The 25,808-nt window shown below is 38.7% G+C and overlaps 1 protein-coding gene across 1 annotated transcript in view; it reads left to right on the top strand.

Annotated features, from left to right (window-relative positions):
• The first annotated feature begins 561 nt into the window (after positions 1 to 561).
• The window catches only part of LOC149218044 (nascent polypeptide-associated complex subunit beta-like), a 40,437-nt gene continuing 15,190 nt past the window's right edge, over positions 562 to 25,808 (top strand). The window contains exon 1 of the mRNA XM_089383759.1: positions 562 to 833. The gene's annotated coding sequence lies outside the window, so the exon portion shown is untranslated. The remainder of the gene's footprint in view (positions 834 to 25,808) is intronic.

Raw genomic sequence — 25,808 nt, 5'->3', positions numbered from 1 at the left:
GAGGTTTACATTTTGATCCCTTTCTGATAGATCTAGAGTTATGATGGATCTAGGTTGGTCTAATTTCCATTTTTAAATAGACTATATTCCACATGAGTATCATGAGTTTTCAATACCATAAGTCATTTTTATTTTATTTTATTTCATTTCAACTAAGTTAAAATGTTTACATTACATTAATCTTTTTATTTAATTTATTTATATTATGTTACAACATCTCTACTATATTAAGTTAGAAAACTTGTCTATGTACCAAAGAAATAAAATTTAAAATTTATTATAATCACTCTCACACACTTCCAACCTTATATTATCAATGCACAGTGATTCAATCCTTGAATGAATATGGTCTAACCAGCTAGATAAGGATCAACTAGATAAGGTTCCAACCTTGTCCTATCAATGTCCACTAAACATGTTGTAATGCTGGATGTGAAAACAAATACACAAGTGTTCTTGCTTTTTCTTTTTCTATTCAAAATTTGCCCCTTTTTCGTTTCTTTCTCAAATCCTTTAGCTAAGAATGTGCAAGTGACATGATGTTTGACCTTTGACAACTCGTGAAAATATGCTGTACACGATACACGCCCAATACACACCAAGGCTTTTTTTTTTGGCAGCAATTTGACGATGAGCGCGTGCACGAGGGTTCACCGGGAAAGAGGTGCCGCATGTGATAAAGAAAAATGAATGTAAGTCCATTATTTATTCCGCAAAGCCTTCCAGCGACAACAGGAAGTTCTAGGTCACACACCGGAGACTCTTGAGAAGTCTTCAGACAAGGTGTGGAGAGGTAAAGGAGGACCTGGTGCAGGACAGGACCACTCTGCAAGGTAGATATCTCCTTTCATTCACTTCTCTTTTCATTTTCATTTTCTTTTCTGAATGCTGAGGAAACTGGTTCTTCGTTGATAAACTGACTCAGGTTGTAAAGCTATATATGTATCCGAAAGATAATGCGCACATCTGATATTATAGTTTAATGGAATGCGTTATCCCAATGATACACGATTGTCACAGTTATGAATATTTGAGAGGTCTTGAAAGTGTTACAGTTGTCGGTTTCTTGAGCGCTTAATACTTTTTTGCCCTAAGTCTATTATCAAGTGACATATGTTTGATTGGTTGCTGTATGCTTGACGTTACCCTAATACAGCAGCTCAAAGATCACCATGTCCAAAACCCTAACGGGGGGGTTTTCTATTGTTCAGAGCTATATTTGACTGATTTAAGCTTTTTGTACTGTAAAGTGGCATTTACCCTCATCCCCCCACCCCCTCCCATCTCGTCCTTGAAATGAGAGCTTTCGCGGATGTATATTGTCTCGTGTTGGTCTTTGCAAGCGTCGACACTGTATTCTATAAGGTGCTCTAACATGAATTCCATAGGTTGTAGAAGATGCTACCAGCATCTTTTACCAGGAATATTTCACGGAGAAACTTAGGGGACTCTTTCTCGTATTTATAGAGTGCATCCTAGTCAATCTGTCAGCAGCGTAAAGTAGTGTTCCGCGTCTGGATGGATTTGAACTGAGCACCTGCACCTGTTGCCATGGAACCAGCCAAATTCCGAGCAACATTGCAATAAATGGATTGAGCGAATCCCTCTTGCTAAGAAGAAGCTAAGACTTCTCTTCATTCATGACACTTCTCTTAAGAAATGCTAAAACATGAAGAATAATATGAGGCTTTTATACAGAGTGTTGAGCAGTAAAATTAAATACCTGCCAAATCATTATTTGTATTCGTATTTCGTCGGGATAATTAAGTCTGCTGTCAGAGATTCTTAACTTGTTCCTAGAATCATCTTTATGTTCCACCCTATTTAGAATCTATTGTGTATGGCCTCAGTTGCCAGTATTTTTTTCTGCTGCGTATTCTTTGTGATGGATTTGCCATGTCGGGCTTGTATGCTACTTGATGGGTTTAATTTTGCCGTGCTCAGTGGGGTGTTGTCATTACGCTGTACATGGGAAGCTCATCATTTGAATCCACAGAAGGGTTCAGTTTCACAGGACAAATGCACGTACTCTTAATAAGTTCATACAAGGAACACGATCTTTATGTGATATAACACATGTACCTTTTGTTGAAATTGGAGTCGCTTATCCTGCCTTTGATATAATACTATTCTTTTCAGAGCAAAAGCTGGCTTTCAGTGTATGGAAGCTCTGGACGTTGGCCTTTCAACCATTTGCCTGTTTGGAAACTAGTTGGACTTCCACCATTTTTTTAGTTGCCATCCTAATAAAAACTCAAAATAGCAAAAAACATAAGAAACATGTTTTTCGTTCTGTGTAGCATTCCTGAAACCAGTCTACTGCTATTTTGCTGGGCAACGAGGGATTTTTCGTAGATTCAGTGTTATTTTTGTGAAGATGATGAGCCCATTTTGTAGATTTGAAGATGTGTATTTTTATTTGCTGATACTTCTTGTTTAATTTATGACAGTTTAAATCTCTAAAATGCTTATGTTTTAAGATGAATAAAATCCACTTCTTCATTGAAAAAAAGAAAGCGTTTTACGAATTGAACCCTGGCCATATCTGTTGGGCCACATACATGAAAACAACAAAACAAAATCTGAGAATGAATGTAGACTGGGATTTTTTTAAAACCCGATCTCAATTCTTGTGCTTTTGTTGGATCATTCAGTAGATGGAATTCCCTTTCACAATCGTCAACCGAAGATGCTTTCTTTACACTAGCTAACTTTTGATATAATCCCGAAAAGGACTAGACCTTCCTAGGGGTATCCTTGGGAGGAAAACCTTTTCTCTCCTCTTGCTTCTTTCACATTGATCCAAACTCCTTGCTTTATATGATTATATCTTTCTATATTTAATAGGTATGGTAGATATTTTATATTTAGTTGTATTAACTATGTTTAATATTTAATTGACTATTTAATTTTATATATATTTCAATGCGTTTATTTTTGATATTTTCATGTTTTTATTTTATCATTAAATAAGGGGGGTGCATCCAACTAATATCAGTGATAGCTTTCTTTTTGGCTACATTTCAAAATAAGTGGCATGGATTTTTGTATATTTTGGATGCTTTTTTCCCAAGGAAAACGTTGTAGGATCACTCCCTTTTCCTTGAAGATCTTGATGGAGGCTGGTTCACCTATCAAGCACAATAGTGACTGTTAACCCCGAGGGACACAACCCGATTTGAACTTGTGACCTGTGGCCTCCTTGTTAGAAACATGCCTTTAGTAGATGGTTCCAACTATTGAGATTATGTGGTTAATCTCACTTGAGGCCATATGTTGATTTTTTCTTTCTTTCTTTTTTGTTTTGTTTTAAATATAACATCTCATCCCATCCTCAACCAGTTAGGCAAGAATGAGATAGCCAATTCCAATCTATCATTCGCTCAAGAAAAAGTAAATGTGTAGCAAATAGGATTTGAAATCATGTGGGGAGGATAACAATTTTCCTCTCAAGCACCTAAGCTAGACCTAATTGACACCACATGCTGACTTATATTTGACATATTGGGGACTTTATTAAGCCTACATATGGGTACTTAACCTAATACTTTTATTTTTAATATAATTTGGGTATTTTGGTTAAGGCTGACCTACCCAACCTCTTGGGGGCTAACACCCTAGCCCTAAAGGAGGTGTATATATAAACTAAACTCCTAATATGTAAATCATTTATTCAAGTTAATGATTAATAAAGGCCCGAGGGAAATCTTCCTACAATGCACTTTTCTTGATTGTGTGCTTGGGTATTACAACAATTTCTCATTTTGAGCATTTGAGTGCTATTACATTTTTTGTCGAATTTTTCGTGTGGCTGGATTAGGGTTTGTTTTACTACACTTCACTTGTTCATTTCTTTGGTGTCACAATAGTCTTTTTTGTGTTCAACATAGAAGTGCTATTACATTTATGTTGTATTTTCACTTGCCTAAACTAGGGTTTGTTTGAGAGTTCACCATAGATCCACTATCTACTTATGATCTCAACATGGTGTTGGAGCTAGCGTGTACTATTCCTTCCCTATCAAGCATTGTTTTAAATTTTAAAGTTGTTTCAGGTTTGAAACTACGATTTTTTAAGCAATTTCTTTGATGACAATAGATATTTATAGGATTTTACCCTCTTTTTCACTAGTGTTATTCCTTTTGGGTAGTTTTTTAGATTTTTAGTAGATTTAAGTTGAGTTCTTGCAAAGTTGTGCCATGTTCAAAGGAAACACACTCATGTTTCTTGATTTAAACGAAAATACTGTAGTTTTTGAGGGCAACATTGGGTACCTTCTGCATCTATGGTTGGAAATTGGCCTTTCCCCATCTTAATGGGGCAACTCCCACATATGGGTTGTGTTATCACACAAACTCGTACTTATAGAGATAAAGTCCAAAACACTCAAGTGCGATCTATAAGTGAAACTAAGAGGGGGCCACTTTCACCTCACCGACCCTCTTTTGTTTTTTAGGGTGGCATTCCTTGGGCTCAAGGGGGGCTTCCTTAGGTTAAGGTTGCTAGGGTTTGAAGGCAATTTAGTAGAAGGCGATATGAAGAGTAAACCCAACAAAGTGGTTTTGAAAGACTTCAAAATATGAAGTGTGATGGGAGGACCAAATACTAGTGTCTTTTCATAGGGCATATGGAGTCAAACCAAGGACTCTCTTGAAGAGGGTAATTAATGGATATTGGGTGATACCTAAGGTTGTCCACACTACTAACCTTAGGAGATCCTTTTATAGGGTGATAGCTAGGGTTGTTCACTACTAACCTTAGAAGATGCTCATATGTCCTTTAAGAAGCTTTTAAGAAAAAATCAATGAAAGGTTCTCCACTAGAACTCTTCCTAGGGTTTACAAGATATGATCTATCCAAGAATAATATAAAGAGAATGCATCCTTACCACTAAGCAATCACATTTGCACTTAATACATCAAATAAATAACTCCATAAAGACTTAAAAAATAAGACTTAATAGGTAAAGCAATGCTCATCCACAAATCCTAGCTGTCAGGCCAGGCAGTAACTCTACCAAATCAATTCATTTTATTCCTTCAGGTTGGTCTTTATTATATACATGAGGGTGACACGGTTCACTTCATCTCCCGATGACTGTTCATATTCTTTATTATTTATTTACATTACATTCATCCAATCCTGATGATTAGGTGTCAACATTCCCCCCCTTAATATGAAGGGATGTTGGTGAGTCCAAGCATCATTTTGAATCATTCAAGCTTTTCTCTTCCAAGTGCTTTGGTGAAGATGTCTGCAATTTGCTCATTAGTGGAACAATGACGGAGATGGATTGTTTTGGCCTCAACATGATGTCGAATAAAATGATATTTAGTATTGATGTGCTTCGTTCGATCATGGAACTTTGGGTTCTTGGCCAACTTTATTGTAGAGGTGTTGTCAATCATGAGTGGGGTTGATTTTACTTGTTTTACTTGCAAATCTTCAAGAATTTTCCCGAGCCACACAATTTCTTTTTTTGCCTCAGCCGTTGCCACGTATTCTGCTTCTGTTGTGGAAACTGTGGGAACTGATTGTTTGCGTGATCTCTAGGAGACAACGCCTGATCTAAGACTCATAACATATCCTAAAGTAGATACCCTAGTTTCTTTGTCTCCATCGAAGTCTGAATCAGAGTATCCAATCAAGCTGAAGTTGTCCACCCGTTTATACTTGATTCCAAGGTCTTGAGTTCCCTTCAAGTACCTTAGAACTTTTTTTGCAGCAGACCAATGTCCCTCACAAGGCTTTTGCATAAACTTGGAGAGGATTCCAACAGCAAACGAAATGTCTGGTCTGGTAGTAGTTAGGTAGTTGAGACTTCCTACAAGCTGTCTATACTTTGTTGCATCCTCGAATTCTTTTCCTTTAATAGATGTGAGTTTTAAGTTTTGTTCCATTGGAGTAGTGAGAGGATTGCATTCTGTCATGCCAAACCTGTTCAACAAATCTCCAATGTACTTCTTTTGAGAAAGAAATATGGACTTTGATGTTGAGTTACTTTAATACCAAGATAATAATGAACATAGCCCAAATCAGTCATTTCAAAACTTTTCCCCAATTCCTTCTTTATGGATGCAATGTAGCTTTCATTGTTCCCTGTCATCAAAAGATCATCTACATATACCACAAGATATACCACTTTTTTGCCAACTTTCTTGATAAATAAAGTTGCATCATCAAGATCATAATGTTTGAAATTGAGTTTCAGAAGATGCTCAGTTAGTTTTTCATACCAGCGTTGCGGTGCTTGTTTGAGGCCATACAAGGATTTCACAAGTTTGCATACTTTTGGAAGTTGATTGAATCGTTCCGTATCTTGTTCTTTTTTTAAATCCTTGAACTTCTGAAGTCTCGTCTCTGTAGTAGACCAATTAGTTAACATACCACCAAGCCATTTTCTATTTACATAATGACATCGAGCTTCTGTAGCAGCTGATGCTACTAAATCAGTTGCTTGATATTTCGTACTGACTATCAGGAATTGTTTTCCTCTACCTGCTATATCAAACAGCAAATCACAAGCTTCTGATAAAGAACGAGTCATGTCTTTTCACAACAAATCCTTTAGGCTGGGACATAAAAACATTCTCTTTTAGTTCAAGAAAGCAGTTTTTACATCCATTTGATGGACTTTCCAACCGTTTTGAGCTGCTAGGGCAAAGAGTGTCTGAATGGTAGCCCATTTTGTTGTGGGGGAAAAGTCTCCTCATAATCGACCCTTTCCTTCTGTGCAAAACCTTTTGCCACAAGCCTAGCTTTGTGCTTGTCAAGTGAGCCATCAACTTTATACTTATTCTTGTAGACCCACTTGCAGCCAATTGGTTTGGTTCCTAATGGAGGATCAATCAGCTTCCAAGTGTTGTTCTTTATGAGGGCATCATACTCCTTTTGCATTGCTTCTTTCCATTCATCATTAGAAGCAACTTCTTTAAAGGAAGTTGGTTCAAAATTTGTAGACAAGTTCAATTCACAATCATAAGAAACATCCATATCAACAGGTGAATTAGAGTCATCTACATCACCTTCATTTTGCCGGTTTGAATTTCTAGTTCCTGTCTTTCCAACCTCATCAGGATGAACACTTTCAAGTGTCTTTGTCAGCGACTTTGGGGGACCTTTCTCAGATGGTCCAAGCTGCTCCGTTGATTAAGTTGGGACTAAATCAAGATTGAGTCTCCCAATTATATCAATCACATCACTTAAAGCATCATCCGTTGTTGGAGTTTCATGCGGGGGAGAGAGTTCTTCAGAAGAAGATTCCACATGTTTATCTAGTATAGGAATCCCCCTTTCAACATGTGGAATCTGATTATCAAATTCTTGAAATGATTTTGCATTTGCGAATCTATCCAAGCGATCAAGTGGCCGTTCAACAACATTGTCAGTTTTGGATGATTCAAGAAAAAATACATCTCTAGATACAACAAACTTTTTATTGACTTCATCATAGAGACAGTATGCTTTGGATGTGTTTGAATACACGAGGAAGATACACTCACGACTTCTTGCACCTAGTTTGTTTCTATGTACCTTTGGTATCAAGGCGTAACAAGTGGAACCAAAGACCCTGAGATGCTTTACCGAAGGAACATGCCCATACCACATTTCACATGGAGTCTTGTTTCTAATAGCATTAGATGGGCATCTATTCTTTATATATGCAGCACATAGAACAATATCAGCTCAAAACATTATCTTTACATTTTTGAAGAAGAAAATGGATCGTACCATATTTAAGATTGTCCTATTCATTCTTTCAGCTACACCATTCTGTTGGGGATTATAAGGTACAATTGTTTGATGTTTGATCCCATGTTGGCGAAGATAGTTTTCAAATTCATTTGATGTGTATTCTTTTCCATTATCAGTGCAAATAGACCCAATATGAGATTGTGCATCATTTTCAATCCATTTATGAAAATTCTTGAATGTTTGAAAAGCATCAGATTTGTTCTTCAATAAATTAACCCAACACATTCTGGTGTAGTCATCAATAAATGTCATCATATATTTATTTCCATTTGCAGAAGGAACATGTATTGGACCACATAAATCTGAATGAATGAGTTCAAGTTTTCTATGTGCTCTTGAATGTGAATCATGGAAAGACTGTTTGCTATGCTTTCCTAGAATGCAAGCATCACATTGCTTAAGTTTCCTAGGAATTGTAGGCAAACCAGCAACACCATTTTTCTTCAATAAGTGGAGGCTGTCATAGTTCAAATGTCCAAATCTAGCATGCCATAATAAACTTGATGGAAGTGTACCTTCTTCATAATGAGAATTGTATGAGAAATGTTGTGCACGAGCAGAGGTACCTTGCAGCTTGAGAAGCCTTTCTTTTTCTATTCCCCTCATGACAAGTGAGTGGTCAGATGCTTTTCTCACCTCAAGCTTGCCATCAAACATATGAATGGAGTGACCTTGTTGGCGGATGTGGACCAAGGACATCAAGTTTCTCTTCAGCTGTGGGAGATATAGAACATGATGCAAAAGAAAGTCTGGAAGACCAGGCAATTTAAGCCTGATTGTGCCAAGCCCTGATGGCTTGATTTTTGATTGGTCTGCAAAGTATACTGCTCCATCAACATTGTCAGTAAATTCTTCAAAAAATCTTTTCTATGAGTCATGTGGCAAGTTGCTCTTGAATCAAGAAATCAATCATTTTTCCAAGAAGCAAGTGAAGCATTAAATAAATCTTCATTTACTCCAATATTACATTGTGCCACAACATAGTGAGCGGATTCAGGTGCTTTACCTTTGTCTGTATCATCAATTTTACCTTTCTGTTGATTTCTTTACTGCTCAATTTTGTCCCAAGGTAACTTGCATGTAGAGGCATCATGTGATCCATTTCTTTTGCAACGTATGTAGTGCAAATCTGCCTTTTCTCCTTGAGAGTGTCTGCCCCCCTCGCCTCTGAAATATCTTCCTCTTCCTCTTCGACCACCTCTTCCTCTAAAAGAATCTTGAGCAGGATGCTTTTCTTTATGAGCAAGGCACACAGCCTCTTTAGAAGATTCAGGGGTTGTCTTCTTTCCAAAAGCTTTCTCTCTTTCAACAAATTTTTTCACAAGAGAGTCAAAGGTAATGTCTTTAAGATTTCCATTTGCTTGCAATGACTCAAGATAATTGAGTAAGTAGGATAAAATGCCTTGAGAAAAGCGATAAGAGGAATATCAAAATCAATTTTAGTGGCTTGGATATCATGCATTATAGACTTTACTTCGGATGCAAGAGCAAGAGGATCATTATTTTGCAATTCAAGAGTGAAGAGCTTAATCATGAGTTGAACAACTTCAAGTGCAAAATGTGAGTCATAGAGTTCTTTAAGCTTTTGTAAGGCTTCAAAAGCAGTTGAAAATGGCGTAATATGGCGACTCACCTCTTCACTTACAGATGCTGCAATTAATGCATAGGCTTTGCTGTTCTTATTTTCCCAAATGGCGAGCTCTTTGTCTGAGGTAGGCTGTTTTGGTTGTTTGTCTCCATCTCCAATACACACTCCTTTCCACAACTCATTGAAAATGAGGGTGTGTTTTATCATTCGGGACCACTTAGGATAGTTCTCCTTACCAGTGAGAACTATTCCCACAATGGATATGATTGAATGCATACTGTAACAAAAACTTCTGCTGCAAAATTTTACTCTTAATGGGAGAAAATATAATTTTGATATGACTGGCCAACAAATTCAATTGGACAGCAAATGTCAATACTCGAGACTACAAAACTGTACATCGCATTCAACTGGACAGCGCTCTGAACTGAGGTATATATAACGCTTAACATTTGCTAATATATAAATAAGCAATTACTCTAAAAAAACAACTGTACAAGAATTAACATGCTTATGTTTTCATCCAAACATAAAATGTTATCTAGCAACTCCCTTTGACTGCATTCAACATTTTCAACGCCAATTCTATGCAATACCAAGCATATGGTGGTCCTTCACGTAGGTATGGTGGTCCTTCACCAGCACCTTTCGCTCTGATCCCAATGTGAAGACATTCAACACATTCAATGTTTCATTCAACGTAATACTCAAAAACTGATCAGCGTAAATGTATGTATGGGCAGCGTAAATACAATTGACAACGTAATACGAAGCAGTGTATGTATGGAGTAGCGTAAACATAATACGGAGCAGTAAATGTAAATGTATGTATGGAGCAGCGTAAACGTATGTATGGAGCAGCGTTAAAGATAATCAATCAAGAGCAATGCGGGTGTATACCAACAGCGTGCAAATGTATACCAACAACGTGTAGACTTCGATGGCAGTGTTCCTCGTTCCTCTTTCTAGCGTGGAGGCACCAGATGCGCACCAGTCCAAAGCCACAGTGCCTTACTATCCACAACAACAGGATTAGAACCTTGACCTGCCAAACGCAGCCTCAACACTCCCTCATGCAGCACTCAGGCGCGCATTAGCGAGACAAGGGATAACGAAAATCGTTCCAGAGAAGAGGGCGCAGAAAATTATTATGGCAGAGAGCCCAGAGAGAATACCAGGTCAGGGGTGTCAGTTCTGAAATATGGGCAGAACAGGAAAATAGGCAGAAAAATGGAGTTACAAAGGCAGGAATACTAAAAATAGGACCTGCTCTGATACCATGTCAGGCCAGGCAGTAACTCCACCAATTCAATTCATTTTATTCCTTCAGGTTGGTCTTTATTATATACATGAGGGAGAGACTGTTCACTTCATCTCCGGTGACTGTTCATATTCTTTATTATTTATTTACATTACATTCACCCAATCCTGATGATTAGCTGTCAACACTAGCCATGAATCATCTATCAAACTTGAGAAAGCATCCATAATTAGTCCCCTTATTAATGTTGCCTTAGTCTTCCATCCATAGCACAAATCCAAGACAAAAGTACCCAACAAAATTCAGAAATTTAAGACTTGCGAAGGGATTTCTTTCCCAATCCAACCATGAGAAAATGAGAGGAAGTGCATCTCTATTTATAGAGGAGATGCAACTTCCTTCACATCAAAACATTGTTTTTTTTAAACTAAAATCTATCTAGGACAACCAATTTTTAGGTATTGCAGTGTAATTAGTTGATTTTTAAAACTAAAAGCTATCTAGCACAACCACTTTTTATGTAATTGCAAAATATATTTGGCACAACTAGTTACATCTGACGCAACTAGTTATTTCTCAATAATTTCTCGTGTGAGTGTGAAGGCTCCAATTCATATTTTTCTCCTTTAATGAAGACATTGCTTGAGAATTATCATTTGGAAAGGAACCACTGGTGCACTCCAAAGTGTAGTGGTCAATTTCTACTAGATAATGTAAATCTTGTACGTCAACTTGGGTTACAACTTCTATGTGGAAATGATCTTGGAATCCTAACACCATTATTCACTCATTTCTCGTTTAACAGTTACAGTAATAATGATGAGGAAGCATGTTCTCTTCTTAAAGGATTACAACTAGAGATCATGCTAATTGATAACAAGAGATAGGTTGTTTTAGTTATATTAAGTGGAACTATATTTTAGATTGCACACTTCAAGTGCACCTTTGAGTTGAGGAGAACTTTCATGCTCCAATCCAATTTTGTGAATTGCTTCTTTGGAGTTAAGTGATCATATTCATGACCTGATTATTATCCCCTTGCACTTATAGACTATGATCTCGTTGAATCAAATTTTCTGAACACTTGATGGAGTCTTTCCTAGAAATATAGCAATATCAAAGTATGGTGAGATACCAGAATTCTAGAGAGTTGATTTTCCTGGACAACCTCAAAACATGAGTTCTTTTGTCATTCAATAACTTTTTGTGCTAAACATGGGATAAAAAGAGAGTTGACTACACCCTACACTCCATAACATAATGGAGTGGTTGAGTGGTGGAACCACACTATCATAAAGATGACTAGATATATGATGGAGAATAAGTGTTCCAAACATGTTTTGGGTTGAGGCAATGTTTACAGCAGTATATCTGCCAGATAGATATCCAATGATGGTGGTGAAGTAAAAGACCTTAAAGGAAGCTTGGGTGAGGAGGAAGCCCATAGTTAGTCATCTTAGAGTCTTTGGTTCTATTGTTCATGCTTGGATTCAGAAAGAAAAAGGAACCAAGTTAGACACAAAAAGCAAGAAACTAACATTCACTGGCTACTACAATGGTGATAAAGTTTATAGGTTGGTTGATGTTAACACCAACTAGTTGAGCTTCATTAGAGATGTTGTAGTTGATGGAGAAGCTGAGCCTTTCTAGAATTCTAAAGAGATCAAAATTACCGAAGTGCAAGCTGTAGTGGCTAAGGATCCTAGTCTCAAGCTTCGAGGAACTTCACTTGAAAGTGAGGAGGATTTTGAAGATGAGGAGTCTCCTAGGAATGTAATGTTTCTAAATTTAGATGCAAACAAGCAAAATCAACATTCATATGACACAAGTACAATTAGCACAAGTCATGTTGACAACACTGATTTGGATCAAGAGGATCCCAAGAAGAGGCCAAAGTGGTGGCACGACACCATTCGAGATGTCTGAATCGATTAAATTATTGAGGTAAACTTATTGAGATGCAAGAGAAACAAAAACCTATGATGTTGGACTTTGTTATGATGGCTATTGTTCAAGGAGTTTATGATCCACAAGTATTTGAGGATGCAAAAGGGAAAACTGAATTAGAGAAGGCTACGACAAATCAATCATGAGTCTAATGAAAATCAAACTTGGGATCTTGCAGATCTTTCACTATGGAAGAAAGCCATTAGCCACAAATGGGTGTATAACGTCAAGTACAAGGCAAATGCCATACTTGATAAGTACAAGGCACGATTGGTGGCAAAAAGGTTCTCATGATATGAGGAAATCGACTACTAGGAGACCTTTGATCCTACAACAAAGATGAGCTCCATCTGATTAGTTCTAGCCATGGCGACTTAATTTTCTTGGAAGGTCCATTAGTGGACATGTATAGTGGCTTCCTTAATGGAATTTTGGAGGGAGAAGTCTACGTTTGTGAACCATAAGGTTTTGAGTTTCTACGAAAGGAGCCATCTTTTGTATAGAGAAAAAGGCTCTATATGGCTTGAAGTAGGCACCAAGGGCTTGGTGCTTTAAAATTGGCAGGTACTTGTATGAACATGTGTTCTAGCGGAGCCCTTCGGCCTCTAAGCTGTTTGTCAAAAGCATTGGTAATGATGTCATTCTATTGATCTTATATCTAGATTACATTGTTATTATAGGTAGTTAGAACTTAGGCAAGCACCATTGAACATATCAGATCTAATATGAGTAAAAATTTTAACATGATTAAACTAGGTTTCCTATATTACTAGATAGGTATAAAAGTTTGGCAAATAGGTAGTAGCAAAATATGCTAGTAGATTTCTTAAAACGTTTAAAATGGTAGATTGCAAAATCTCATATTCATGTATGGACAAAGGGTCGAAGCTTTCAACCAAGACTAACTCTAAGGCAACTCATGAGTCACTCTACACGGAGCTAGTGGGGAGATTAAGATACCTTAAAAACCACTAGACATGAGTTGAGCTACACTATCATCTTCATCTCCAAATTCATGATAACTTCAAAAGTATAACATTGAAGTAGCAAAGAGGGTGTTGAGATATGTGAAAGGGACACTCGACCTTGGTATTGTATACAATAGAAGCAAAGACCCTATGCTCTCTCACTATATTGTAGGGGAGAAACCCCCCCAAGAGCTTCACTCCCGAAGTGCACTTCCAGAGAAAGCGTGTGGGAAGTGCCCTAGGGAGTGCTCTTTAATGCTCCCTTCTGGGAATGATTTTGGGGAGTATACTCCCTAGAAAAATAACTTGCTTCCTACTATTTAAGGAAGCATGGGGTGTTGCCCTAACGACTCCTAAAATGATTCCAAAACACTTTCGGGAGATTAGAAACCACCTCCTTAGCACTTTCACGTGTTGAGGTGAGCTTGGCTAATTTTTTTTGCACGTGGGAACCAAGGCAAGGTTTCAAAAAGCATGGCCAGGGCTTTTTATGTATTAAAAAACTCACTCCCTCCATTTTTCTCTCATTTTATTTTCTCATTTCACTCATCTTTGCTAGGGTTTTGATTGGGCTTCTTGCTAGTTCTCGAGGAGCAAATTTATGAGAGCTTGGAGGTGTTGCCATTTGTGAGAGCTTGGAAGGGAGATTGAAGGCTGCTAAAGTTACACTCAACCACCATTGGAGAGCTGAAGAGGTAGGCTCTAAATCCAATTCTTGTTTGTTTTTATTTTTTTAATCCATGTGTTGTAAATTAGTATATTTGCTATGCTGAATACTTGAATATTCTCTTCTCCTACTCTTTCGCATTTCCTCTTCTGCAACATTCTATTGTAGGCAATAAGCTATTCTTAAGATTCAATGAGTATGATGGGCATGTCAATGTGGTATATCCTTTTGGTTCCATTTTTGATTATGATGGTGGTGTTGGGAGGATGGTGAAATATTAGTGATGAAGAGGAAGAACTAGAAGTAGGTAACACATACCATGTAAAGGAGGAAGATATGGAAGTGGATGCTGATAATGAAAATGATAATAATGATGTACATAATCCCAAAGAGATTTCAACACCCTTGTGAAAATATGTGACAAATCTTAGGGGAGGGAAAGGGGGTGAGACCACAAAATTTATATGCCCATATTATCATAAAACTTACATAGGTTCCTATACTTGTGTAGGAAAACATCTTTATGGCATTGTGATGGGATGAAGGTAAGACTATAGTAGTCAAAACTTGTGAGCGTGTGTTAGTAAAAGATAGAAACAAATATAGAAAGGAAGAGGAGGCACAAATTAAATCCAAAAGGTCAAGGGTTGAGTATGAGAGTTCACAATGAATGTTAAGCTGTCGCTCCCCGCCCCCCCATGCTAGTGGATTTGTGCTTATGCATTTAGGGCTTAGAACAATATTAGGTTTCCTTGACCGAGGTTGTAGGGATGACATGGATGCAAGAATTTTTAGGTTTCTTTATGAATGTGGTGTATCATTCAATGTTATTTTCTCACCCTATTAGCATGAAATGGTAGAAGTCATCAATGGTGCCCTTAAATGGTATTGGAGCCCTAAGTATGACAAAGCTAGAACCATGAGACTTGACAGGGAAAGGGCCAAAATCTATAGTGCTTTGCGAAATTTTACAAATGATTGGAACCAATAATGGAGTATCCATTTTATCTGTTGGTGGGACAAATGTTAAAGACAAGCTGTTGATAAATATTCTTGGTGTGTTTGCTAGTGGTGTGGTCTAACTTTCAGCCAATGTTAGTGTAAGACTATTATTAATATTGTAGAAGCCTTAATTAAAACCATTCAAGAGATTAGGCCATACAATGTCATTCAAAGCATCATTGTTAAATTGATAATGCTACTAATTGCAACAAAGTGGGAGCAATAATTGAGGATGTGTACCTAACATGTTTGTTGAGGGTGTTTAGTTTACACATTGAACCTCTTGATGCATGATATTATTAAGATGAAGGGCCATGATTATAGATGGATTGGTGCATTATACAAGAGGGGAAAAGAAAATAAAATTTATTACCAATCGTAGCATGGCCCACAAGCTATTACCTCACCTTCAAGCGCGTTTTGAAGGTAAGAGAGGCATTGATTAATATACTCTCAAGTGATTCATGGCAAGATTTTAAAGGCAAGGGTGCATCTGCATTTGATAAACATGAATTTCAAGATGTTGAGGACATAGTGCTATATGGTCAATTTTGGTAACATGCGAGGTATGTTTTGTAGTTCACCAAGCCCATCTACATTTTGATTTGGTTTGCGAATACATATCAACTGGTGATTGGGGAGGTGTATAAGTATATGGACAACATACTACCCCAAATCAAAGACATTGTTGAGTCGAGAGATGCGATCGTGTATGGTCATATCCATAAACATGTGGTCAAAAGGTGGGATAAGTTGAATTTTCCACCCCTTGCCTGATCATATGTCCTTATGCCCAATTTTATTTTCCATCTTGGTTGGCCCAACGGGCACCTTAGGGTGGGGTTAGGCGAGGTACAAAATGGGTATGTGCTTGCATTAGACAAGTTGGTCCTTGATGAAGAGAAGTCATGGAGTCTTTGTTAACTTGCATGCAATTGAAGATCGAAATAGGTTGAATCCTATTGAATGGTGGATGTTAATTTGGTAGCCCAGTGACAAATTGCAACCATGGGACTAGATTTCTCTTTTCGAGAGGACCAATTTTGACTATTGAAGTGTTCAATTTGGACAAGGGAAAGTGTATTTTTGAATTGAAGCCCACAATGTCACATTTGATCAGGTCAGCCCTAACAGGGAAATGGACACCCTTGGAAGCCTATAAATACAAGTGACCTCAAGCTCATTTGGACATCACCAAGCATCTTCTTCTTCATTGATTGGTTTGCACAGGTCTGAGGCTGGGTCAAGAAATTTGGTTCGTATAGGTCTGAGATAACAAGGTCTGAAGCTCGCACGTGTGTTAGGGTTTTGGTTTTGACCGCAAGCTTAACATATGCAATTTTCAGCTATAACCACAAGCTGGCAGGCTCGTCCGTGTGGTTGGAAGCTCTCAACCGCACACACCTCTTCCTCCGTGCGATTGGACTCTAGGGTTGCAAATTAACATTTGACTGTAGTTGATTGCAGACAGGAAAAGTTGTCTCTGATCTAGATTGATGTTGGGAACATATTTCTGAATGTTGTTGGGGTAATTTTGCTAGATGATTTTGTATTGGCTCATTGTACTCTCTGCTGAACATTTTATGACAATCTAATAGAAGAAGAATTGCAAAGGGTTTTCCCCATAGTGGGTTTTTCCCTGGTCTTTGACTGAAATTCTAGTGTCTCTTGTTGATGTGTTGATTGTCTCCTTTGTCATTGCATTTACTGTTCTATCTTCAATTATTGTTGATGATTGGAAATATTAATTATTGATGAAAGATTGTTAATTGAAGAATTGAATTGGGCTAAAGTAATTGAAACAACATAGAGCAGTCTGAAATTTAACATGGGATCAAAGCTAAGGTTAAGGACAATCCAAAAAGGAGACAAGTATTGAAGCAATCATCTTTGGAAAATTGAAGGAGCCTATCTAATCAAGTCAATATATCTTCCTCTTTCTTCAAGGAACATGAGAAGTTGGGTGACTCATCTAACTTTGCTGCATGGAAAATCAGGTTGGAGATAATAACTGATAACAATGATGTTTTGGAATTCATTCAAGGAAAAGTACCTGAGCCTCTGGAAAATGCTTCTGCTGTTGCCAAGAACAAGCACAAGAAAGGTGAGTTAAAATTTAGCAAAGCAAATTATAGCTAATGGTTTACAAGATAATTTATTGGCATATGTTGGAAATTTGAGGAAGTCTAAGGACATGTGTGATAAGATAGTTGGCATGTATGAAGTCAACAATTTGAATGAAATCCTATCCTTCAAAGATCAACTCAAAGATATGAAGATGAATAAAGGATAGTCTGTGCAATTCTACGTTGTGAGGATATCTTGTCTTAGAGATCAATTGCAAAGAGTTGAGGAAACTGTGTCAGAGAGGGAATTGGTGATTGTATCTCTTAGAGGTCTCCCTCCCGTTTGGGAAACTTTCATTACAATCATAAGCAACAATAATACCTTCCCGTCATTTGATGAGATTGTTGAAAAGCTCACTCAAGAAGAATCAAGAGGCAAGATTCAAAAGCATGAAGAAGGAGAGCCCGTTGCATTCGTCACTCAAAACAAGAAGAATAAAGGAAAAGGAGGTCCATCAAATTCAAGGAAGCCTCCTCGAAGCTCAAAGAGGAGGAATGATAGAGAATAATCACACATTGAATGCTACAATTGTCACAAGAAAGGTCATGCTCAAGATTGCCTTGAGAAGAACAGAGGTCCTACACTACAACACTAGAAACAACAATAACATGTTTGATGATCGAAGAAGAAGAGATGACCGAAGGAATGATCACAATGGAAAGAAGAAGAAGAAGAAGAGATGCTCCAAGTGATCATGAAGAAGATCATCATCCTCAAAAGAAGTCAAGATACCCCAGGTATGAAAAGTAATGTTGGCAATCAATTTGAATATATTCTTATTTATGCTTTCACTAGTTCCTCTCCTCTGAATTCGTGGGATAGTTGGTTGGTTGATAGTGGGGCTTGTTGTCGCTTAGATTGTACAGGCACCGCGACAACCGCTCAGGGCGGGGGTTGTCACTTTGATCCTTGCCCTCTCTATTCTAGCTGTCTCCCAACAACAGACTATGGGGGGTAGCCCCTATGGAAGTGAGGTGATGAAAACCAAGTTGAGAACCAACTTTGTTCGGGAGCCACAATTGAGTGGCCTAGCTACTTGGTAGAATTTTAGCAAGATTAAGGATTTGAGTAGATTTAATATCGAGACTAGTGCTTGATTGAGTTAAAACTTTTTTCTTATTAGAAATTATAGCCAAGTAACTAGATGGACAACTGCCGCTTATATGATGAAGTAAACTATATGAAGATGCAAACTAGGTGTGATATAAGGATCTTGGTTAATTTTAGATTAAATTCCTAATCTAAGTTGAGCCTTTCCCTTAATTGTTTTGAGAAGCAGTCCTCAGAGTAGGTTGTGAGATGGAAGCCAACGGGAAGCAGGCAATGGCCTGATTAACGATACCTCTCCTTGTGTTCCAACCACCAGTGCCTTCGACCCTGCAGAGATTGTGGCTCTGACGACTGCAAGGTCACTGTGTTAACCACTAAGAAGGGATGAATCTCTCAAGCTAGATGAGAGAGGGTTGTCCTAGGAGTCTATCAACCAAGCTTATGCTTGGAGGTAAGTTATTAAGTGCAAAACTAAGACTAGAATGCTTATGCAATGATTGAGTGAAATCACTTGACTTAAGATTGTTTAAGTGTTTAAGTACTTAAGTTATGATTACTCTTTATGACAACAATACTTAACAACAAGTAGAAGACAATCTTAACAAAAGACAAGTTCTCAAGGATACAAGTGCTAATAAGAAACGAATCTACAAGATACTTCAACCTACGATATAAGTAAAAAGACGTAGAGCACCTATCCACAATATGCCAATAACAATTATTCAAGATGTTCTTATTGCCAATATTACAATGCCAATTAGATGTTAAGTGCTCAAATTTAATATTTAGGAAATATACAATTAGAGTGCTTTTAGTGAGTGAGATGATTAGATGTGTGTTAAATTATGGTACGTTCTATGCTTAGAGCAGTTTACTTCTTTTTCTTATTATTATCCACAGATTAGCAATCACATGTATATTAAGTAAAGTGCATATAGAACATTAAACGATCGACAGAAAACAAGCCAAGACAAGAGACACAAGATGTGGCGGCTAGCCAGGGACAAACCTCAATATGGGGAAACCCTTTGATCAAATCTTCCTTTATCTTCAATAATTCAACAGAGAGAAATAGTACAAAGATCTGATTTATATCAGCAACAAAAAACCCTAGATTAGCCCCAAACTAGGGCAGCAGACCCTAGATCGAACTTGTCAAGATTCCACCGGTGAGTCGTTCACCGTGCACCAGTCCAAGATTTTGCCGCGCACCAGTGCAAGATTTTGCCGCGCACCAGTGCAAGATTTCTCCAAGCACCAATGCAAGATTTCGCCGCGCACCAGTGCAAGATTTCGCTGCGCACCAGAGAGAGATAGATATGTGATGAGTTGAGTGAGTCCAAATGAGGAAAAGACCTCCTGTGTTTATACACAACTGTTGATGATTGAATAGATGCGACTATTGGGCTTCTGAGCCTACATGAGTTGTAGGTCGGCTTGATAATTATTCCATAATCAAAATAAATTCATATCTCCATAAATACTTATCAGAATCTGATGATCTTTAGATCAATCCTACACCTCTCGACGAGAGGAATATAATAATAATATTATCAGCCATGAATAAGATGACCCACATGGAGTTTGGCCCTAGTTGCCAATTTTAACACTCCCTCTCAACTAGGGAGAACTCCATCTGCAATCTATCTATCGGTCGCTACTATTCATCCATTAAATGCATTGCCCTGTACAACTTGACCCCTGCTCTGCTCTATCCTGCCTGCATTGCTCTGTTCTGATCTGCTCTGCTTTGTTTTGCTTTGCTTTGCTTTGTCCGAATTATGAAGAGGAAGAAATGGTCAAGGATGTATCATACTGACTCAAAGTCAGTCTCAGAGTATGTACCACTGGCCCTAGACCAGTCTCAACCGACCCGAAGTTAGCGTCATAGTGGGTACAACTCCTACCACTGGTCCCAGACCAGTATCATCCTCCAATGGCTCAAAGTCAGTCTCAGAGTGCGTACCAGTGGTCCCAGACCAGTCTCAACCGACCCGAAGTCAGCGTCATAGTATGTACCACTCGTACCATTGGTCTCAGACCAGTCCTTCATTAACCCGAAGTCAGTCTCAGAGTATGTACCACTGGTCCCAGACCAGTCTCAACCGACCCGAAGTCAGCGTCATAGTGGGTACAACTCCTACCACTGGTCCCATACCAGTATTATTGATCCCAGATCAATGAAGGTCATCCTAGCATAAGAGTATGGTAGATACAACGATGCGTCCATCGGTACTACTATGGTCCCTATCCTCATTTCCATACTCATTGATCAGATGAGAGGTACTTCCCATGAGTCCCAGACTGCATGGGTAGGATGCCTTGACAGGAGAACTTAATCAATCCTGTCCTCACAGGAGAACTAATCATCCTGCTACATAAACGCCATGGAGAACACATCATCCAGGCCTCACAGGAGAACTAATCATCCTGCTACATAGTCGTCATGGAGAACACATCATCCAGACCTCATAGGAGAACCAATCATCTTGCTACATAGTCATCATGGAGAACACATCATCCAGACCTCACAGGAGAACCAATCATCCTGCTACATAGTCGCCACGGGGTGTACATGTATACCACCAGGGGATGGTGAATCACCTTGTGGTCATATGTCGCTCCAAGAAGTACCTCGCACCCCCCGGAGCTCCCAGAGCTCAATGCATCATACAGGACCCTCATCGGAGGGTCTTTGAACGACACCAAGTCGTTCTCGGAAAGTCAAGAATTTGACCTTTCCTAGGGGCTTTGTCAGAATGTCGACGACTTGTTCATCTGTACCGATATGTTGGAGCCTTATAGCTCCCTGCTGCATTATATCTCGAATATAGTGGTACTTGATATCGATATGCTTGGAGCGATCATGAAATATGGGATTCTCTGACAAACGAATCCCACTCTTGTTGTCACATAGTATCACGATGGTATCCGATGTAAATCCAAACAGCTCACTGAAGAGCTTTCGCAACCAGACTGCCTCACAGGAGGCCATGCTAGCTGCAATATACTCTGCTTCGGCACTGGTCAAAGCCACCGAATTCTGCTTCCTGCTCATCCAGGATATCGAAGCAGATCCCAAGGAGAAACAACACCCGGAAGTGATGTTATGGTCCTCCACATTGCCTGACTAATCAACATCAGTGTATCCAAGTAGTCTCACATCTCCCGTAGTGTATCTTAACCCAAAAGTGATTGTGCCACAAAGATATCTCAACAGATTCTTGGCACCAATCCAATGTATTTAGTGAGGTTCAACCATATGTTGACTCAATGTGTTGACTGCAAAGCATATGACTGGACGGGAGTTCACTATGAACATTAATGCTCCGACGAGTTGCCGATACTCGGTAGCATTTCGTAAAACAGGTCCAACAACACTATCGCTTAAATTCTTGAAGTCAATCTCCATCGGGGTAGTTACAGGCTTGTAGTCCACCATACCGAATTTTTCCAATATCTTCACCACATATTTTCCTTAAGATAGGAAAATTTCCCTTGGCTTCTGCCACACTTCAAGTCCTAGGTCCTTCATTTCAAATTCAGAAGCCAACTCCCTCTTACATTTGTGAATGAGAGGGTCTGCACCTGTTAGGAAGAGGTCATCCTCATATAACACCACTATGAGAGGTTTTTCATCTTCAACCTTAAAAGTAAAGGTTAGGATCGACTTCACTCCTAGTGAATCCCAACTTCATCAAGTAGCTATCGATCCTCTCATACCATGCTCGGGGTGCTTGCTTCAGCGCATAGAGAGCTTTCTTCAACCTTCATACATAAGATTTTCAATCATAAATCTCAAACCCTTCGGGTTGCTCCACGTAGACCTCTTCTTTGATCGAACCATGCAAGAACACAGTCTTGACATCCATCTGATGTAGGTTCCATCCTTGTGAAGCCGTAAGGGCTATGATCGAGCGGATGGTCGTATATCTGTCAACAGGTGCAAATATCTCATCATAGTCTATACCTTCCTTCTGGGAGAAACCACGAGCAACAAAACGTGCGTTATACTTTTCCATACTTCCATCTGCTGCATGCTTTATCTTGTAAATCCATTTAGAAGTGACAATTGTCTTGTCCTGGGGTCTGGGAACTACTTCCCAGACATCATTCTTCATAATAGACTCATTATCTTTGGTCATAGCATCCTTCTATACTTGATGCTTGACAACATTCGAGAATGATGAAGGCTTATTTTGTATGATCGTGCTCATGATGGTCAGGTATCCTTGATACCTATTAGGTTTCTTACTTTCACGAAAGGTTCCTCAGGGTGCAACATGTCCTTCAGCGTCATCAAGTAGCCCCTAAGCCATGAAGGGCTCTTCCTAGAAGAGGAAGGCTCAGGTGGATAAATAGGATCCATGGGTTCCTCCACATCAGACATTGTTACATCATTTGCCCATAGAAACTTTGGAAGTCTTTGATCATGGAGCACGGCACAGACAACTTCCACAATCGTACAGTTCTTCCTTTTCGCCACACCATTCTGCTCAGGAGTATGTGGTGTAGTAGTCTCCCTCTTGATGCCAACCTCTTGCCATCGATGAAAGCCACCTTGTAGCCTTTGTCTTCCATTGCCAAAATGGACACCAGGTTCTTTTTGAGGTTAGGTACATATAATACATCCTGGAATTTCTAGCCTTCTTGAATGATTGTCCTCTTCCTTGATTTCCAGCACTCCTTTTACCTCTGCTATTAGATTTGCCATTCCTTTGATTGCCATGAGAGGGATTTTGATCATCGTCCCGGTGTGAGTCCCTTCTATCAGGGCACTCCCTTGCATAGTGACCTGCTTTATCGCAAATGTAACATCGTCCTTTTCTTCCACCCTTAGGTTCATTTGTTCCTAGCAGCAGCAGATGCATTTGATGGAGGCTCAGCAATTCTGCCTCTCACATGGTCCAACACTCCTTGATCTTCTAAGGTTAGATCAATAGGCATCTTCCATCCGTGATAGTCAGCTTTCTCACGGAGCTTGTCTTCGATAGGGAAGAGTGTTGAGGACCCCATAGTTCTTTTAGGATAGCCTTGCCAATCTTCTCTTCGGTGATTGCTCTTGCTTTTGCTCGGGCTTTGTCTTCACCTCAGCTCCGATACCATGTTAAATTATGGTATGTTCTATGCTTAGAGCAGTTTACTTTTTTTTCTTATTATTATCCACAGATTAGCAATCACATGTACATTAAGTAAAGTGCAGATAGAACATTAAACGATCGACAGAAAACAAGCCAAGAAAAGAGACACAAGATGTGGCGACTAGCCAGGGACAAACCCCAATATGGGGAAACCCTTTGATCAAATCTTCCTTTATCTTCGATAATTCAGTAGAGAGAAATAGTACAAAGATCTGATTTATATCAGCAACAGCAAACCTTAGATCAGCCCTAAACTAGGGCAGTAGACCCTAGATCGAACTTGTCAAGATTCCACTCGTGAGTCGTTCACTGTGCACCAGTCCAAGATTTCGCTGCGCACCAGTGCAAGATTTCGCTGCACACTAGTGCAAGATTTCCCCGAGCACTAGTGCAAGATTTCGTTCGCGCACCAGAGAGAGATAGATATGTGATGAGTTGAGTGAGTCCAAATGAGGAAAAGACCTCTTGTATTTATATACAACTATTGATGATTGAATAGATGCGATTGTTGGGCTTCTGAGCCTACATGAGTTGTAGGTCGGCTTGATAATTATTCCATAATCAAAATAAATTCATATCTCCATAGATACTTATCGAAATCAGATGATCTTTAGATCAATCCTACATCTCTCGAAGAGAGGAATATAATAAAAATATTATCAGCCATGAATAAGATGACTCACATGGAGTTTGGCCCTAGTTGCCAATTTTAACAATGTGAATATTGAATTTTATAGCATATAAACTCACAAGGATAAGACAATGATAGCCACTTCCACAATATCAATGCTAGGAACAAGAAACAATATAATGTACCAATATGAAAGCACTTATGCAATTTATGTTCTAGTGACCTCTTAATAAGCAACAAGTGAATGATATGACAATAGTAAGAGACTTGTAACAGCAGTAAGGAAATCAATTTAAACCCAAGAGATGACAAGCCTATAGAAACTAGATTTGGTCACTAAAATGCCTAACAACTTGCCAAAATGAAACAATGAATTTTAGCTTACTTGAAATGCATAGAATTAGATCAGATTTGATATGTCTTGTTACAACAGTAAACAAGTCAACAAATCAGTGAGTTAGTGATGCTACAACAAGTGCCAAATATGCTCAAAACTAGGGAAAAATTGCCAAAACTGAAAAATTTAGTTTTTGAGCCTTTTTAGATGATTACAGATCTGATTAAGTGATTTACGCAGAAAATTCCAGCAAACAAAATTTTAGATCTAGGCTAGATCCTTGATGATGCCTAAGTGGCCAAATTTTGAGAAAATTAAATTTTCAGATTTTTGACTTATTGTGACCAACTTTGGATGATTTTAGGGCACTTATATCACTATTATAAAATAAAATTTATAGTAGTAGCAAAACAATGAGAAAACTAGGGTTTAGATAACAAACCCTAGGCCCAAGACCTTGAAGATCTCTTGGTCCAAATTTACTGAAACTTTAGGATGAGCTTGCGACTTGAAAATCAATTTTTTGAGGCCAAAAACCTGCAAAACCACCAAGTATTCAGTTCAAAAAATTCAGAGATGGATTTAGGAAAAACTAGGGTCAAAGAGGGCCAATGCTAGGCCCAATAGGGCTATCGTTGAGGGAAAAGAGGGCAAGGAGGTCGAGGAAAGGGCAAAGGAAGAAGGAGAAGGTCGAGAAAGGCTGATGCTAGAGGGTGAAGGCCCAAAAGGGTTTGACGTTGGGGCTCAGAGGGTAGCTTAGGGCCCTAAGAGGTAGTCGAGGCTTCTTACGCCTATGACTAGGCCTTTGAAGGTCTAAAAACCCTAACGCAAGACCTGGACGGGGAGGCCGAGGCCTCGAGAGGGTACGACGTGCCCTAAAAAGGGTTGAAAAGAAGACACAGAGGGTTGGACGGTTAAAACAGGCCAAGAGGAGGAGGACGTTGGCCCTAAGAGAGCTGGATCTGTACCCAAGAGGGGCCTAAAACTCGAAACCCTAGCTTCTGAAAATTTTATTTGCTTCAGATCTAAATTTTGCTACAAATTTTCCAATGACTAGCCCTGCAAAAAATCTAGAGATTAGATTTTACCCTCAAGGGCCTAGATCTAGCTCTATTTGAGCTTTTTCTCTTGATTTCACTTGCACAAATAGATTCACAAACACCCAAAACCCCAAATATATACAAAATATCAAAACACTAAAACCCCAATTAGCAAAAATAATTTACAAATATGCAAGGGTTTTGAAATAAATTTAGAGAAATAATTTTATAGAACTTTTTCCTTGATAAATGGCTAAAAGTACTTTAGAAATCCAATGTGAAGTTTAAATCAAT

Source organism: Pinus tabuliformis, chromosome Q (assembly GCF_031772625.1).
Source record: "Pinus tabuliformis cultivar Carrire ecotype Pingquan chromosome Q, CPIR1, whole genome shotgun sequence".
NCBI classification, from domain to species: Eukaryota; Viridiplantae; Streptophyta; class Pinopsida; order Pinales; family Pinaceae; genus Pinus; species Pinus tabuliformis.
The sequence above is the reverse complement of the archived record's forward strand: the minus strand, read 5'-3'. Positions and strand labels throughout refer to the sequence as shown.